Source organism: Protomyctophum parallelum (genome assembly GCF_964188405.1).
Source record: "Protomyctophum parallelum genome assembly, chromosome: 15".
Lineage (NCBI taxonomy): Eukaryota > Metazoa > Chordata > Actinopteri > Myctophiformes > Myctophidae > Protomyctophum > Protomyctophum parallelum.
This window is the reverse complement of record NC_139710.1, coordinates 20997080-21014537: the sequence shown is the minus strand read 5'-3', so window position 1 is coordinate 21014537 and position 17458 is coordinate 20997080. Positions and strand designations below refer to the sequence as shown.

At 43.2% G+C, this 17458-nt stretch overlaps 1 protein-coding gene across 1 annotated transcript in view; it reads right to left on the bottom strand.

Annotated features, from left to right (window-relative positions):
- dapk1 (death-associated protein kinase 1) overlaps nt 1–17458 on the bottom strand; it is an 89552-nt gene that overhangs the window by 68430 nt on the left and 3664 nt on the right. The window lies entirely within an intron of this gene.

The window sequence follows — 17458 nt, the reverse complement described above, 5'->3', positions numbered from 1 at the left end:
CAAGCATCCAATTAAACTCACTTGAAATATTTGAACATCACACCTCGAATCAAGTTAGCACATAACAAATATACTCTGTCCTTGTTGTACTGCTGTAACCTTGGACAAATGTATATGAACATAAAAATCGCACTCGTGATAAGTGAGGGGCGCCCACTGTCTGCCACAGCCACATGATGTCACAACAGGTTTTAATTTTCTTCTTCAAAACATTAATAGTCCATAGACTTGGTTTGCTGCCACATGACGGAATTATTGAAAGCCAGATGTTGGAGGGGCTAGCGCTCCTCAAAAAAGGAATACATTGGAATATCAAAGAAGCCCATGTGGGAGCCCAAAGTGGTGCTATCACAGCAGGTCATCCAGACATGATCTGCCTATGTTGCACTGGCACAGTGGCAGTAATGATCTGCCTATGTGGCACAAATGATCTGCCTATGTGGCACAGTGGCAGTAATGATCTGCCTATGTGGCACAAATGATCTGCCTATGTGGCACAAATGATCTGCCTATGTGGCACAGTGGCAGAAATGATCTGCCTATGTGGCACAAATGATCTGCCTATGTGGCACAAATGATCTGCCTATGTGGCACAAATGATCTGCCTATGTGGCACAAATGATCTGCCTATGTGGCACAAATGATCTGCCTATGTGGCACAAATGATCTGCCTATGTGGCACAGTGGCAGAAATGATCTGCCTATGTGGCACAGTGGCAGAAATGATCTGCCTATGTGGCAGAAATGATCTGCCTATGTGGCACAGTGGCAGAAGTGATCTGCCTATGTGGCACAGTGGCAGAAGTGATCTGCCTATGTGGCACAGTGGCAGTAATGATCTGCCTATGTGGCACAGTGGCAGTAATGATCTGCCTATGTGGCACAAATGATCTGCCTATGTGGCACAGTGGCAGAAGTGATCTGCCTGGCCCAGGCCGTAGCGTAACGGTCTGGGCACCGGACTGGTAATCCAGTCGCAGTGTGCCGCGGGTTCGACTCCCGGACCCGACACGGCCTTTACTGCATGTCATCCCCCCATCTCTCTCCCGTTTCCTGTCAGCCTACTGTCTGTCCCTTCAAAAATCAATAAAAGGCGTAAGCCGCAAAAAAAAATATAAAAAAAAAAAAAAAAAGAAGTGATCTGCCTATGTGGCACAGTGGCAGTAATGATCTGCCTATGTGGCAGAAATGATCTGCCTATGTGGCACAGTGGCAGTAATGATCTGCCTATGTGGCACAGTGGCAGTAATGATCTGCCTATGTGGCAGAAATGATCTGCCTATGTGGCACAGTGGCAGAAGTGATCTGCCTATGTGGCACAGTGGCAGTAATGATCTGCCTATGTGGCACAGTGGCAGTAATGATCTGCCTATGTGGCACAGTGGCAGTAATGATCTGCCTATGTGGCACAGTGGCAGAAGTGATCTGCCTATGTGGCACAGTGGCAGTAATGATCTGCCTATGTGGCACAGTGGCAGTAATGATCTGCCTATGTGGCACAGTGGCAGAAGTGATCTGCCTATGTGGCACAGTGGCAGTAATGATCTGCCTATGTGGCACAGTGGCAGTAATGATCTGCCTATGTGGCACAGTGGCAGAAGTGATCTGCCTATGTGGCACAGTGGAAGAAGTGATCTGCCTATGTGGCACAGTGGCAGAAATGATCTGCTATGTGGCACAGTGGCAACAATGAGCTCTGATGCTCCTCACTGTCCAATTGGGAGGTGTATAGTGTATACTATCATTCAGTGAGGCTGAGCTATTCATTATTTTGGAACATAAGCCTGGTTCATACGGAATCAGGCAGAATTTTGTACGCAACAATGCCAGTGTCCCGTACTAAAAACAGCCGATCTACAAGCTCACAATGCTATGCACTGCAATACGATGTGAACTTGTAGATCAGATCTTTTTGGTGCGCGACAGGCTTACGTTACGTACGCGTGGGAGGATGCAAGCTGCAGCGTGGGCTACAAACTGCACCGGCAGTAAAACATTATGCAACCACTAGGCTTTTGTGTACGGTGGAAACGTAACCAAGGCAACAGGATTCAGTGCTTGAGAAGAGGAACCACCACTGGTTGGAGGGGGGGAAGAATGCAATGGATAATACTGGGTGGATGTCTCTGGAGGGTGGAAACACTGTGCATGTGAGTGCGTGCGTGCGTGAGTGCGTGCGTGCGTGCGTGCGTGCGTGCGTGCGTATTTCATTACACCTCCTGAGTATTTAGTATTTCCTTAGTTTTCCCTCACACTGTACACAGCACTGATATATTCTGTCCTGGGCTGTAAACGCTATCAAGTATTCATGACAAGGTAAACAATGCAACGGATGAATGGTCTAAAAATATCCACTCTGACAACTTCAATGAAATGTATTTAGGGAACCAAATGTTTTCCATGCTTGACAACCGAGACAATTTAAAAGGTCAAGTGCACAAATGTGAGAATTTAAAGTTCCAGTTAAAACCTCAGGAAAATGTAGCATTGCTCATCCTTCTACTACACAGTCAGTGAACCCCTGCTTTCATTATCACAAGCTAAAGCCGGCTCAAACGCACTAGGACAGATCTGCAACCATGCACGTCCCAATGCCCCTCTGCATCGGTCTGTGAAATAAAGAAAGGCAAAGGATTTACACAATACGAAAATCTGTGGGTGTGCCCGCCCACCCAAAATGTCTTAACCGTGCAATGATGTTTAGCCAACAATGACTCAATCATTCAGGTAATGACAGTGATTATTATAATGAAGAAAAGTTTAGAAAACATACAGGTCTACTATGATATGTGGTAATTGTCTCCACCAGCCGAAGGCATGGTGGGAGAGTATGTTTTGCACTCCGTCCGTCCGTCCGTCCGTGTGTCCGTGTGTCCGTCCGTCCGTGTGTCCGTGAGCAGCTAATCTCGGCCACCGTTAACCCGGTCGATGCCAAATTTTGCACACACACTCCCTGGAAGCCAACGATGAACCTCTGCCCCAAACTTTCCAGAACGGCCTGTTATAGCGCCACCAGGAGGCCGCTTTGTGCAAAACAAGTTTTTGCACAGTACACCTACAGAATTTGTCCAAACATCACGCAAATTGGTACACAGTCTCTCTAGAGCCATTCAACGAAACGGGTCTTTCACATTTCTCAGACTCCATCCTGATTGGTTAACATTGGCTTCCAAAATTCACAGGAGTGCTCAGTTTCAAACAAAATGCTGCAAATCATGAACACATCGCGTGATTTCCGTGAAATTGTGCACCCACATTCCCACTAGGCCGAGGACGAAATGCCACATCAACAATTTCAACTCAGCCTCAAGGTGGCGCTATAACTGGCCCAAAAGTGTTTTTACCTCTAACTGCACGGATCTGTGGATAACTTTGTATGCCAACTCCCTAGAGGCCAAGGAAAAACCTTTGCCTGGAAATTTTCCCATCTGCTCTTTATAGCGCCACCAGGAGGCCGGCATATGTAAAACACATTTTCTATTATTACTCCTTCACATTTTATCCTAATTTCACGCAAATCGGTACACATGATCTCCATAGTCATGTGATCAAGACAGGTTTGTTTGATTTCTCATATTCCATCCAGATTGGCCACGATTGGCTCCTACAGTTTTCAGGAGTAGCCCGCTTTGTACAAATCGCCACAACTCCTCAACGCAGCGTCCGATTGCAATGATATTGTGCACCCACATTCCCACTAGGCCGAGGACGAAATGCCACATGAACAATTTCAACTCAGCCTCAAGGTGGCGCTATAACTAGCCGAAAAGTGTTTTACCTCTAACTGCACGGATCTGTGGATAAGTTTGTATGCCAACTCCCTAGAGGCCAAGGAAAAACCTTTGCCTGGAATTTTTCACATCTGCTCTTTATAGCGCCACCAGGAGGCCCACATATGTAAAACACATTTTCTATTATTACTTCTTCAGATTTTATCCAAATTTCACGCAAATCGGTACACATGATCTCCATAGTCATGTGATCAAGACAGGTTTGTTTGATTTCTCATATTACATCCTGATTGGCCACGATTGGCTCCTACAGTTTTCAGGAGTAGCCCGCTTTGTACAAATCGCCACAACTCCTCAACGCAGCGTCCGATTGCGAACTGTGCACGCATATTCCCACTAGGCTGAGGAAGAAATGCCACTTGACAGTTTTCAACAGCCTGATGGTGGCGCTACAACAAGCCAAGTCGCGTCATGCACTCGCACACACACACACACACACACACACACACGCCAGGGAGCAGGGCTAACTAGACCCCCCACTGGTCAAAATCTGTGCTTGAACAACCTTTGGCAATTCTCATTTTAAATCTATACATTTACACTTAATACAATATTTGTTTTGATTGCCCTGGTGGAGACCTGTGCCGATTGGCACTTTATCTAGTTCAATACTGTGCCTCCAAATATATAGATCCATCAGACTAGAACAACCTATCCTGTATATTTAGCTCCATTATCTACATCCATGTCTTTAAACTAAGCATCTCGTTTTACTTAGATCAACATCTTGCTATTGTTTCTACTTGACATAATCATGGAAATTTGTTCTCTAACGTGCAGGTGCATGTGCAGTTTGTCTTCATTTGTATATAGCTTTGAATGGGTATGTGTACACGTGCTACATTTACTGTATGCATTTTGGGGGTAGTCAGGGAGCGTGGGAGTGGCTAGGGCGGAGAGAGCTTTTATCTGCGTTCGTATGGATGTATTTGTGTTGTATTGTTTTGTGTATTGTATTCTCTATTAAAGGTCCTCCTCGAAAATGAGCTGATTCATGATCTCAAGGGGTTTATCCTTCTAGTAAACGTACATGTATTGACACCAGGAGTGTCCTTTTCCTTCAGAGGAAGGATCGGCACATTGGCACGGTTGCAACGTCTAACTATGAGCTACAGCTACATGACTGGAAAAGAAAGCCACAATAAGAGCAGGTATCCAGTGTTTGCACTCGTCTGCACTCACAGTGAAAGGCCATTCAGCATGTCACTGGAATGTCACTCACCTCCCCCATGCTTAAAGGCAACAGTGGACACATTGTAACTGGAGGTAAGAGGTATAACAAACCAAACTCACAGGGAAAGCTTAAATTCAGCAGCATCCAGAGCAGTTCTCCTTCACAATCTTCAGCTTAGCGATAAGACAAAAGTATGCCATCTGGTGAACACAATTAAGGTCATGACCCGCCGCTGCTCTATCAGACCATGGGAACAGCTAGCCTTACAGTGACTTATCCTTAAAGAGTTAGATAGATACCCAGCAACAGCTGAGGAGAGATGTGGAACAATAGGATGAGTTGAGGAAGTAAAGTACAATCAACGATGCCATCTTTCTTAGAATGTACAGTAGCAATCATCTCTCTGTAGCACATACTGTACATTTGATCAACTCAGGTTTGAGGTTGACTTGGGTCGTAATGTGTAAACTGGTTTGAGGTTGACTTGGGTCATAATGTGTAAACTGGTTTGAGGTTGACTTGGGTCGTAATGTGTAAACTGGTTTGAGGTTGACTTGGGTCGTAATGTGTAAACAGGTTTGAGGTTGACTTGGGTCGTAATGTGTAAACAGGTTTGAGGTTGACTTGGGTCGTAATGTGTAAACTGGTTTTAGGTTGACTTGGGTCGTAATGTGTAAACTGGTTTGATGTTGACTTGGGTCGGCGGTGGCTCAGGGGTAGAGTGCCTGGATGGTAACCGTAAGGTTGCCAGTTCGAACCCAGGCTGCCCCAGAGTTACTGTCGAAGTGTCCTTGAGCAAGACACTGAACCCCTAATTGCTCCCGATGTGCTAGTTGGTGCCTTGCATGGTTTCCGCTGCCATCGGTGTATGAATGTGTGTGTGAATGGGTGAATGTAATGCACAATCTCTGTAAAGCGCCTTGGATAAAGGCACTATATAAATGCACCATTTACCATTTAGGGTCGTAATGTGTAAACTGGTTTGAGGTTGACTTGGGTCGTAATGTGTAAACTGGTTTGAGGTTGACTTGGGTCGTAATGTGTAAACTGGTTTGAGGTTGACTTGGGTCGTAATGTGTAAACTGGTTTGAGGTTGACTTGGGTCATAATGTGTAAACAGGTTTGAGGTTGACTTGGGTCGTAATGTGTAAACTGGTTTGAGGTTGACTTGGGTCGTAATGTGTAAACAGGTTCGAGGTTGACTTGTGTCGTAATGTGTGGTTTGAGGTTGACTTGGGTCGTAATGTGTAAACTGGTCTGAGGTTGACTTGGGTCGTAATGTGTAAACTGGTCTGAGGTTGACTTGGGTCGTAATGTGTAAACAGGTTTTGAGGTTGACTTGGGTCGTAATGTGTAAACTGGTTTGAGGTTGACTTGGGTCGTAATGTGTAAACTGGTTTGAGGTTGACTTGGGTCGTAATGTGTAAACTGGTTTGAGGTTGACTTGGGTCGTAATGTGTAAACTGGTTTGAGGTTTACTTGGGTCGTAATGTGTAAACTGGTTTGAGGTTGACTTGGGTCGTAATGTGTAAACTGGTCTGAGGTTGACTTGGGTCGTAATGTGTAAACTGGTCTGAGGTTGACTTGGGTCGTAATGTGGGTGAGAACAGGTTCTGGTAGAGTTGTCTAAACGTTTTTAACACTGACAAGACAGCTGGCGCAATTGAGGCAGACAAAGAGGAGAAAACAGTCGAATCGGGTGGTTCCAAAGGATCCGTTCTAGTTGTCTCCACCAGGCCGACGGCGAGTTGCAGAGACTATGTTTCGCACCCTGACCGACCGACCGCCCGCTCACCCGCCACGCAAATCGGTACACATTATCTCTATAGTCATGTAATCAAGACGGATCTGACCTGGCGGAGACCTGTGCACGGAGGAGCGCTTTTTCAATGTATTAGTTACAAGCTTGTGTGAATACTTTTCAATGGTTACATTTTATTACAGAGTTACAGACTTAATCACTGTCAACCTGGCGTCCTTATAGTGGACCATGTTATTAAAGCTGAACATTGAAAAAAGAAAACTTTTGTGATACACTGTCATATGACAAAGTATAAAATATAGTGTTAATTCTATGAAAAAAAATGGAGATAGATAGGCAGCTTCTATCTGACAGCGACGATATTAGACACAAACAGAAGCACAAGCTGTGCCAGACTCAAGAGACAAGACGGTGGTAGCTGTCAGCGAGGCATGGTGGTGGCTGTGGTGGTGGTGGTGGGCATCAGCTGGTCCATCTGTCATCTCCTGCTTTATTTCCTCCCTCTGTGTTCTTAGACCAGGCCCCCATATGCGTACTGAAACTGACATTCCGCTGGTTTCGAGGTGGTTAACTCTGTCACTGTGACCACAATGGGTGCTCGAAGGCACACAGACTGGTTTTGTAAGTTTCGAGAAAAACATTAGCGGCAGCTTGACACTCAACCCTCCGTCTCTGCTGTCAGTGCCTCTGGAATGACGAGAAGGCGAGAACCTTTTAGACGCAGGTGAGACGGGCAGATGAGGTGCATTCCGACACTTATGCAACCTTAACCCTAACGACAATAGCAAAAAATAGCAGATCTACAAGCTCACAGCACGTCACATCGAAAATGCGCTGTGAGCTTGTAGAACTGCTATTTTCACCATTTCTGAACAAACTAATCGATTTAGTAAGTAATCGATTAGAATTGTTTGTGATATATAAGAAATGTGAAAAATGGATGTCCCGCACACAGTTCCAGACCCACAGGAACGCACCCAGGGTGCCGACCCGATTCCGGCGAGCCCCGTGTCGGGGTCCCTGTACTGTACTGTACTGTACTGTACTGTACTGTACTGTACTGTACTGTACTGCCAAAACCATGCCGTTTTCGTGCTCAGACGCACCCACCCAGCCACCCACCCCACACATAGCTCCGTAAGGGAGTGGTTGCACCACTCAAAAATATATAATAATAATCCAGCCATTAACGTACATGAGCAAGATTAATTTGGTTATTGGTTCCAATTTTCTAAATATCGGTTTTGATATATTTTATTGCCCCAACTCTAACCTGCACCCATTTAACATTAAACTAATTTAACTCAACCAAGCCTTCCCGTTCCAGCAACGATGCAGACACAATCAAATATACAACAATGGCATTGTGTGGTGACTCAACAGTGAGCTGATGTTTTGTCAATTGTGGTTTGTAGGGGTGAAGATCGGATTCTCGACACACTCAGCATAACTATGCAGATTATGCAGGGTGACATGTGATGACCTACCGAGAGAAAGGACGAGGGAAACGTGACTATCCTCTTGCTATCACAGCCTCTCAGTCTGCATGCTTGACTAACCACAGTTCTCTCTTCATTGACCACAATGGCTTGTCAGCAGTACACACCCCCCCACCCTCTTAACGCTTGCGCGCTGCACCCACACTCACACACTCTTGCTATTCACCTGCTAACACAGTTGGCAGGATTCCAATTATCCTCCATTGACTGTGCAGATTAATTCTGGAAAATTATACTCCTCGAGGATTGCCTTAATGGAGGTACATGTTATTTTCTTTTGTTCTTACTTTCCAGCAAATTGCAACAAGTCAGTTTGGTTTGGTGCTGTCAAAAGGCTTAAAGGGATTGTGACATTAAAAAAAAAGTTTTTGTAATTCTTCTTAATTTCTTTTAGCTTTTCTTAGCTCAATTGCACCCAAAAAACCTGAACTTTTAACATTCAGTAGATTTTCTGTGGTCTGGGGTTTTCTGATTTTCCTGCCGTTTGTGATGTCACAGCCTGCAAATGTCACTGTTTTCACAGTTTTGCCCCTTTTCATTGCAGCTCAAAAGGCTTCCAAACCCCAGCGAAAACTCCAGACCACAGACAATCCACTGAATGTTCAAAGTTCAGGTTTTTTGGGTGTAATTGAGATCATAAAACCTAAAAGAAAAAAGAAAAATGTATGAAAATTAATTAAACCTTTAAGGCATTCAAGCTTAAAAACTCAACCATGTTCTAAAACGTATTTATGCTTTGTCGGCATGCAACCGTTATCCGACACCGTCATATGATGGATTATAGATGATGCATTAGGTGGCCTGGTGAACATAACGTTACCTCCCTGTCACTACTGTTTTGAATTGGCTGGCTGGTTGCATTCCTGGCCCGTACAGTCCCCTCTCAGCTTTGCCCTGTGTATGACATAACTATGCACCTAGATGTTACCACTTGGATTTGAACCCGGATCTCCTTCTGGCTGCGCGAGGATCCAAAACGTATCCCACGCTTGACCAAAAGGGATTATGGAGAAATGGAGTAAATGTACGGGAGTCTTCATTTCCCGGCTTCGCAGAACACAAACAACTCAGTAAAAATAAAACAGACAACAAGAAACAGTATTGCTAACAACTTGTTGTTGTGGCACTGGCACCACAGCAACAGATGTGAATCTCTGGTATGATGTGGTTAGGTTGCCTCTCCCTCTGCATGCCCCCCAGTGGGATGTAGGTCACCAGCTGCAAAGTGGTCTACAAGTAGTTTAAATGCATGGCATTGGAGAGTGCTAGGGTGTGACTAAACTAATTATCAGTATTTAAATATTAGCAATTAGCATATGTTTTCTAACCACTTAAAGTCTTAAACCCTCTAAGTTTCCCCCCCCCCCCCCCCCATCTACACGGTATCTCTTCGGCAAAAATCTACAAGCTTACAACATTGTGCGCTTGTAGATCAGTTATTTGTGACAAATGTCCTCCCCAAAATGAGGGATTCTAGGGTTAAAGTGGTTAAGAGGAGAAGATGATAAGCTCATACATATCTTGGGGAAAGAAAAAAAAGAGTGTACAAATGGAACCAAATGGACCAGAGTTACAGACCTAATTATGGTCATTCAGGGCTCTCTGTGTTTACTGTAATATCATTGTCCACTCATTTTGTCTGTGGCAAAGAAATTGGCTAAAATGACCACAAGCTAGCATGGCGATGACCTCTGCCTGGTTAATGGACATATAACGTTTTCACTTGTTTAATCCCAAAGGGATTTGTTGAAGGTTTGGACTTTATTCCAATAGGAAAATTAATATTTGTTTGCATTTAAATAAATAAAAACGAAATCGAGGTTTCAGAGGGAAAAAAAACTGGGTTTTATTTTCAGGCAAAATCGTGCAGCCCTACAAACAAAATTGAGAAAGATAAGCCTTCGTGGTCAAGGTCAAAGCCTTCTGAATTAACCACTGAGGCTAATGTGAAGGCATAACATTAGTAGTTAACCTTGAACTCTGATGAGACTTGCATCAATCACTCTGTGAGCTTCAGAGGGGTTTTAGGAACAGGGGTTGGCTGCGTAGTTAACAACGTAAACCCGATTATGGTTGACCAGTCCTTCAGGGGGCGTACAATCTACGGTGATGCTCAGCCAAGACCCGCCCTTGGCCGCCTCTGATTAGCCACTTCCAAACTAAACACAATATAAACTAGAACTGCACTCTGTCGAGTGCATACTTGCTTGTTGCACACTAGTAGGCCATAAATGGCCAACTAGTGCGCAAGCAGAGCGTGCAAGTCCTTTCGACCGCTGTAAACTGTCAAATCTCAGTATCTCTGTGAAGGAACGTTTAAAATGTATAATTTTTAGATGTAACTATTTGCTACCTACCTACTTTATGCATATAAACACCTAGTATTATTAAGTATGATTCAAGTTTCTATCTATATAAGGTGAAGAGCTAGTCATACATATACACACCACGTACTCTGGTCCCAGCAGATCAGGCACAACTTGCTATTTTATTTTTACTGATTATGTATACTAGTCCTTACCCGTTCTGATATATATTTCAACTTGTATAATATATTTGTGTGTGTGTGTGTGTGTGTGTGTGTTTTTATGAATAAAAACAGCAGTATGGTAGGGAAACGTTTTGATGGCAAGAGCAAGGACCGCAACATTTACACTTATTAGACAACAGAGCCCCATTTGAAAAGTATCAAGGCCCCCCAGTTTGACATGCACCTATATGGAGTTATGGACAGTCGCAGAGATCCAATTTGCAGGTGGATTTGCGTCCAAAACGGTCTCAATTGTGAGCTTTGGCTTGCGAGAACTCATGGCTTTTGCAACCTGTGATGTTGTGAGCTTGTAGATTAGCTGTTTTCACCGGAGCGTGCGCTGTACATAACGTTACCTCCCTGTCACTACTGTTTTGAATTGGCTGGCTGGTTGCATTCCTGGCCCGTACAGTCCCCTCTCAGCTTTGCCCTGTGTATGACATAACTATGCACCTAGATGTTACCACTTGGATTTGAACCCGGATCTCCTTCTGGCTGCGCGAGGATCCAAAACGTATCCCACGCTTGACCAAAAGGGATTATGGAGAAATGGAGTAAATGTACGGGAGTCTTCATTTCCCGGCTTCGCAGAACACAAACAACTCAGTAAAAATAAAACAGACAACAAGAAACAGTATTGCTAACAACTTGTTGTTGTGGCACTGGCACCACAGCAACAGATGTGAATCTCTGGTATGATGTGGTTAGGTTGCCTCTCCCTCTGCATGCCCCCCAGTGGGATGTAGGTCACCAGCTGCAAAGTGGTCTACAAGTAGTTTAAATGCATGGCATTGGAGAGTGCTAGGGTGTGACTAAACTAATTATCAGTATTTAAATATTAGCAATTAGCATATGTTTTCTAACCACTTAAAGTCTTAAACCCTCTAAGTTTCCCCCCCCCCCCCCCCCCCCATCTACACGGTATCTCTTCGGCAAAAATCTACAAGCTTACAACATTGTGCGCTTGTAGATCAGTTATTTGTGACAAATGTCCTCCCCAAAATGAGGGATTCTAGGGTTAAAGTGGTTAAGAGGAGAAGATGATAAGCTCATACATATCTTGGGGAAAGAAAAAAAAGAGTGTACAAATGGAACCAAATGGACCAGAGTTACAGACCTAATTATGGTCATTCAGGGCTCTCTGTGTTTACTGTAATATCATTGTCCACTCATTTTGTCTGTGGCAAAGAAATTGGCTAAAATGACCACAAGCTAGCATGGCGATGACCTCTGCCTGGTTAATGGACATATAACGTTTTCACTTGTTTAATCCCAAAGGGATTTGTTGAAGGTTTGGACTTTATTCCAATAGGAAAATTAATATTTGTTTGCATTTAAATAAATAAAAACGAAATCGAGGTTTCAGAGGGAAAAAAAACTGGGTTTTATTTTCAGGCAAAATCGTGCAGCCCTACAAACAAAATTGAGAAAGATAAGCCTTCGTGGTCAAGGTCAAAGCCTTCTGAATTAACCACTGAGGCTAATGTGAAGGCATAACATTAGTAGTTAACCTTGAACTCTGATGAGACTTGCATCAATCACTCTGTGAGCTTCAGAGGGGTTTTAGGAACAGGGGTTGGCTGCGTAGTTAACAACGTAAACCCGATTATGGTTGACCAGTCCTTCAGGGGGCGTACAATCTACGGTGATGCTCAGCCAAGACCCGCCCTTGGCCGCCTCTGATTAGCCACTTCCAAACTAAACACAATATAAACTAGAACTGCACTCTGTCGAGTGCATACTTGCTTGTTGCACACTAGTAGGCCATAAATGGCCAACTAGTGCGCAAGCAGAGCGTGCAAGTCCTTTCGACCGCTGTAAACTGTCAAATCTCAGTATCTCTGTGAAGGAACGTTTAAAATGTATAATTTTTAGATGTAACTATTTGCTACCTACCTACTTTATGCATATAAACACCTAGTATTATTAAGTATGATTCAAGTTTCTATCTATATAAGGTGAAGAGCTAGTCATACATATACACACCACGTACTCTGGTCCCAGCAGATCAGGCACAACTTGCTATTTTATTTTTACTGATTATGTATACTAGTCCTTACCCGTTCTGATATATATTTCAACTTGTATAATATATTTGTGTGTGTGTGTGTGTGTGTGTGTGTGTTTTTATGAATAAAAACAGCAGTATGGTAGGGAAACGTTTTGATGGCAAGAGCAAGGACCGCAACATTTACACTTATTAGACAACAGAGCCCCATTTGAAAAGTATCAAGGCCCCCCAGTTTGACATGCACCTATATGGAGTTATGGACAGTCGCAGAGATCCAATTTGCAGGTGGATTTGCGTCCAAAACGGTCTCAATTGTGAGCTTTGGCTTGCGAGAACTCATGGCTTTTGCAACCTGTGATGTTGTGAGCTTGTAGATTAGCTGTTTTCACCGGAGCGTGCGCTGTAGCCACTTCACGCTGTGTGTGTGTGTGGCTTATGTTCAAGACAGTTCTATCTCGTGTTGTGTTTATAGCGAACTGAAAACGGCCACGCGATGACGCACGCGCACACATACGCACACACAGCTTAAGTAGTTTACACACGCTCACAGCGAAAGTAGTCTGCACACACACACACACACACACACACACACACACACACACACACACAAATCCAGCCAGGCAAGGGCAGAAGGTTCCTATTATAACGACAGTGGTGCCCACCTCAGAGTAGCCTGCGCACACGCTTTTAGCGAGGTGCTAAGCAAGGGTTGTTTTGGTATATCAATCAATCCGTCCACTCCATGTGCGTGCGCACGTGCAGTCTTTACGTGCGCGGCTGCACGCTGTTTCACCCACGTTTGGTTAAAAGTTATATGAAGTGATCCAACAGAGCCAGCCCGATAGATAATGATTCCGTTGTGATCGTGGCCGTGCTGTTCAATGTTTCACATTAGGTGCAGGAAAGATGAGATCTGTAACTGCGGGCGAAACTGAAGTTACGCGGAAAACTGTGTCCCAGTATTAATCAGTGACGGTCCCAAAATGCAATTCACTTGGAGTTTTGCCGCCCTGTGGCTGCGGGGGGTACTGCACCCGGGTGCGTTTTTAATTCACTAATAAATAAATTAATAATCATTAATGTGTCAAATCGAAAAAAGGGCTCCGTTACGCCCTCCATATTCATATGGTCAATGCCTGTGTGAAAAGTGGGAGCGATTGGTGCAGGCAATGAGGAGATAATGAGGAGATAATGCGGTCGGACACACACTCACACACTCAGACATTCGCTCTATTATAGTATAGATAGATAGATAGATAGTATACGTATGACTAGCTCTAAATGATGACGTAAGAGATATGGTCATTTGTGGTCGTTTGGTCCCAGCAAAGCAGGCATATACTATATAGGCATATACTATATATAGTATATATATAGTATATAGGCATATACTATATACGTATACATACTATATAGTGTGTAGTTGTAAGTTGATTAGCGGTATACTGTGGTTACTTTGCGCCAAAAACCGTGACAGCTGTCCCGCCATTTGATGTTTATGCAAGAAAACAGCAAATCTGTGCCTGGTTTGCTGGGACCAAACAACAACAAATTACCATATTTCTTACGTCATCATTAAGAGCTAGTCATACATATACACACCACGTACTCTGGCAGATCAGGCACAATTTGCTATTTTATTTTTACTGATTATGTATATAGTATACGTAATATGACTAGCTGTAAATGATGACGTAAGAAATATATATAGTATATAAGTATATAGGCATATAATATATACGTATACATATATACTATATAGAGTGTGTAGTTGTAAGTTGATTAGCGGTATACTGTGGTTACTTTGCGCCAAAAACTGTGACAGCTGTCCCGCCATTTGATGTTTATGCAAGAAAACAGCAAATCTGTGCCTGGTTTGCTGGGACCAAACGACCACAAATTACCATATTTCTTACGTCATCATTAAGAGCTAGTCATACATATACACACCACGTACTCTGGTCCCAGCAGATCAGGCACAATTTGCTATTTTATTTTTACTGATTATGTATATAGTATACGTATGACTAGCTCTAAATGATGACGTAAGAAATATATATAGTATATAGGCATGCACTATATACGTATACATATATACTCTATACTCTATACTGTATAAAGTGTGTAGTTGTAAGTTGATTAGCGGTATACTGTGGTTACTTTGCGCCAAAAACCGTGACAGCTGTCCCGCCATTTGATGTTTATGCAAGAAAACAGCAAATCTGTGCCTGGTTTGCTGGGACCAAATGACCACAAATGACCATATTTCTTACGTCATCATTAAGAGCTAGTCATACATATACACACCACGTACTCTGGTCCCAGCAGATCAGGCACAATTTGCTATTTTATTTTTACTGATTATGTATATAGTATCGTATGACTAGCTTTAAATGACATAAGAAATATACATAGTATATATATAGTATATAGGCATATACTATATACGTATACATATATACTCTATACTCTATACTGTATAAAGTGTGTAGTTGTAAGTTGATTAGCGGTATACTGTGGTTACTTTGCGCCAAAAACCGTGACAGCTGTCCCGCCATTTGATGTTTATGCAAGAAAACAGCAAATCTGTGCCTGGTTTGCTGGGACCAAATGACCACAAATGACCATATTTCTTACGTCATCATTAAGAGCTAGTCATACATATACACACCACGTACTCTGGTCCCAGCAGATTTGCTATTTTATTTTTACTGATTATGTATATAGTATACGTATGACTAGCTCTAAATGATGACGTAAGAAATATGGTCATTTGTGGTCATTTGGTCCCAGCAAAACAGGCATAGATTTGATGTTTTTCTGCATAAACATCGAATGGCGGGACAGCTGTCACGGCGGAAGAGACCGGGCGAAAACATTACTTGCGCGCTCTGCTTGCGCAAGTAACAATGGGAGAAGGGTGGGGCCGAGAAAGGCCCTTATTGTGGGGAAAGCTTTCACTGAAAATAGACGATCTAGAATCTCACAAAGCCTTGAAACTCAACACGTTCTGAGTGACGTGACCTTGTCGATCTGCTATTTTCAATGCAACCTATCCCCACAATATTGGATGCTAGGGTTTAAGTGGTTAAAGCAGGTTTTGGTGAAATCAAGCATTCCAAAGCAGACTTGGCGTCAGTGAGAGGCTTAACTCACCGCCACTTATAATTCCCTACTCTGCCAAACTAAATGCACTTCATTCCAATTCCAGACGGAGTCAAGACTGGAATACACCCAGATCAAAAGGAATTACAGAGCCGGTCACACCGCTGTAATCTAGCCAATGAACACATACGCTCAGTGACTTTCATCATAAACAGTCAGGTCCCTTGATCAACCCCACCTGTTTTGTGAGTATCAACTTATGAATCAACTCATGAATGGCATGACATTTACTATATGTTGCAAAACATTTAATCTGAGCAGCATGGTGTTCAATTTAAGGTGACGTCCAGCAATTTCACTGGTTGAGCATTTTAATAACATAGCCACGTTGTTAGGGTTATTGAATGTGTATGAACTTGTGCTGCACTTGCATTGATCCCTTCTCTATACTGTGCAACAGGAGTCCAAAAATATTCAGATTCTGCAAATGACTAAACCAGCTCAACCTTGCCTCTCTCTCTCTTTTATCTTAATCTCTAGTATCTCTAGTTGGTCTGTGACCAACATATAAAGTAGCAAATGGATTGCCATGAAATGTGCTGTGCACTTTCATGCTCCCAAGAGGAAGAAATGTATTGATTTTAGTGACCTTTTCTCTAGCACCACCATCAGACCAAAATTTCAAATTTGAATTAAGTGTACCTCCCAAATGCTTAGTCGTACAAAACCATGAACATTCATGGTTCTGAGATGTAGCAGAAACCTATTGATTTTGGTGAACCCATGACCTTTCGTCTAGTTCCACTGTCAGCATTCAAATGAGAAAACTGGGAGATTTTTAGATTCATTAATATTAATATTTTATGTCTGACTATACCATTTATGACTTTAGTTTACAGCATAAAAATTAAAACAATGCTGTAAAGGCCATGAGAAATAGATGAGTGTGTAGGATTGTTTGGTCCCTCCAATCTTTATAGACTGATGCAGAACAATTTACATTAGACCAGACTGAAACATGATGCAGAACCATTTACATTAGACCAGACTGAAACGTCATTTACAGGTGGCTGCTTGTCTCAGCGGCGCAAAGGCTTTTGTTTTTCGTCTGAACGGGACGTATAGGGCTTAGTCTCCCATTGGCCTTAGTCTCCTATTGGCTTAGAAGCCAGCCAATCATGAAAATCTCGCCACTACATCACCACTAGTCCTCTGGGTGTTTGTTGACAGTTGACACCTGTAAAAATGCTATTATATGAGCTGTAAAAAACACTTATGATATGATATGATGATTATCATTCCCGTTATAGCAGGCAACCCAACCAAGAATCTCTAGAATCTCCTCCTGAGCAAGACTGCAGTGGGCAATCGACCCAGACTGGAACAAGTCCCAAACAAGACCTATCGCACTCGCGTAGACATCTACTTTGCTTCCAGGCAGAAATTCAATACCATTAGACACGGCTCCCCAACCTTCTCTATTACCAGTGCAGCTGAATGAAGCCACTACCAAATTCAGCAGTGCCCCTTAGTGCAGAAAGTTGAGTGCTGAACTGAGAAGCAGCATAGCACGACAGCCCCCAGAG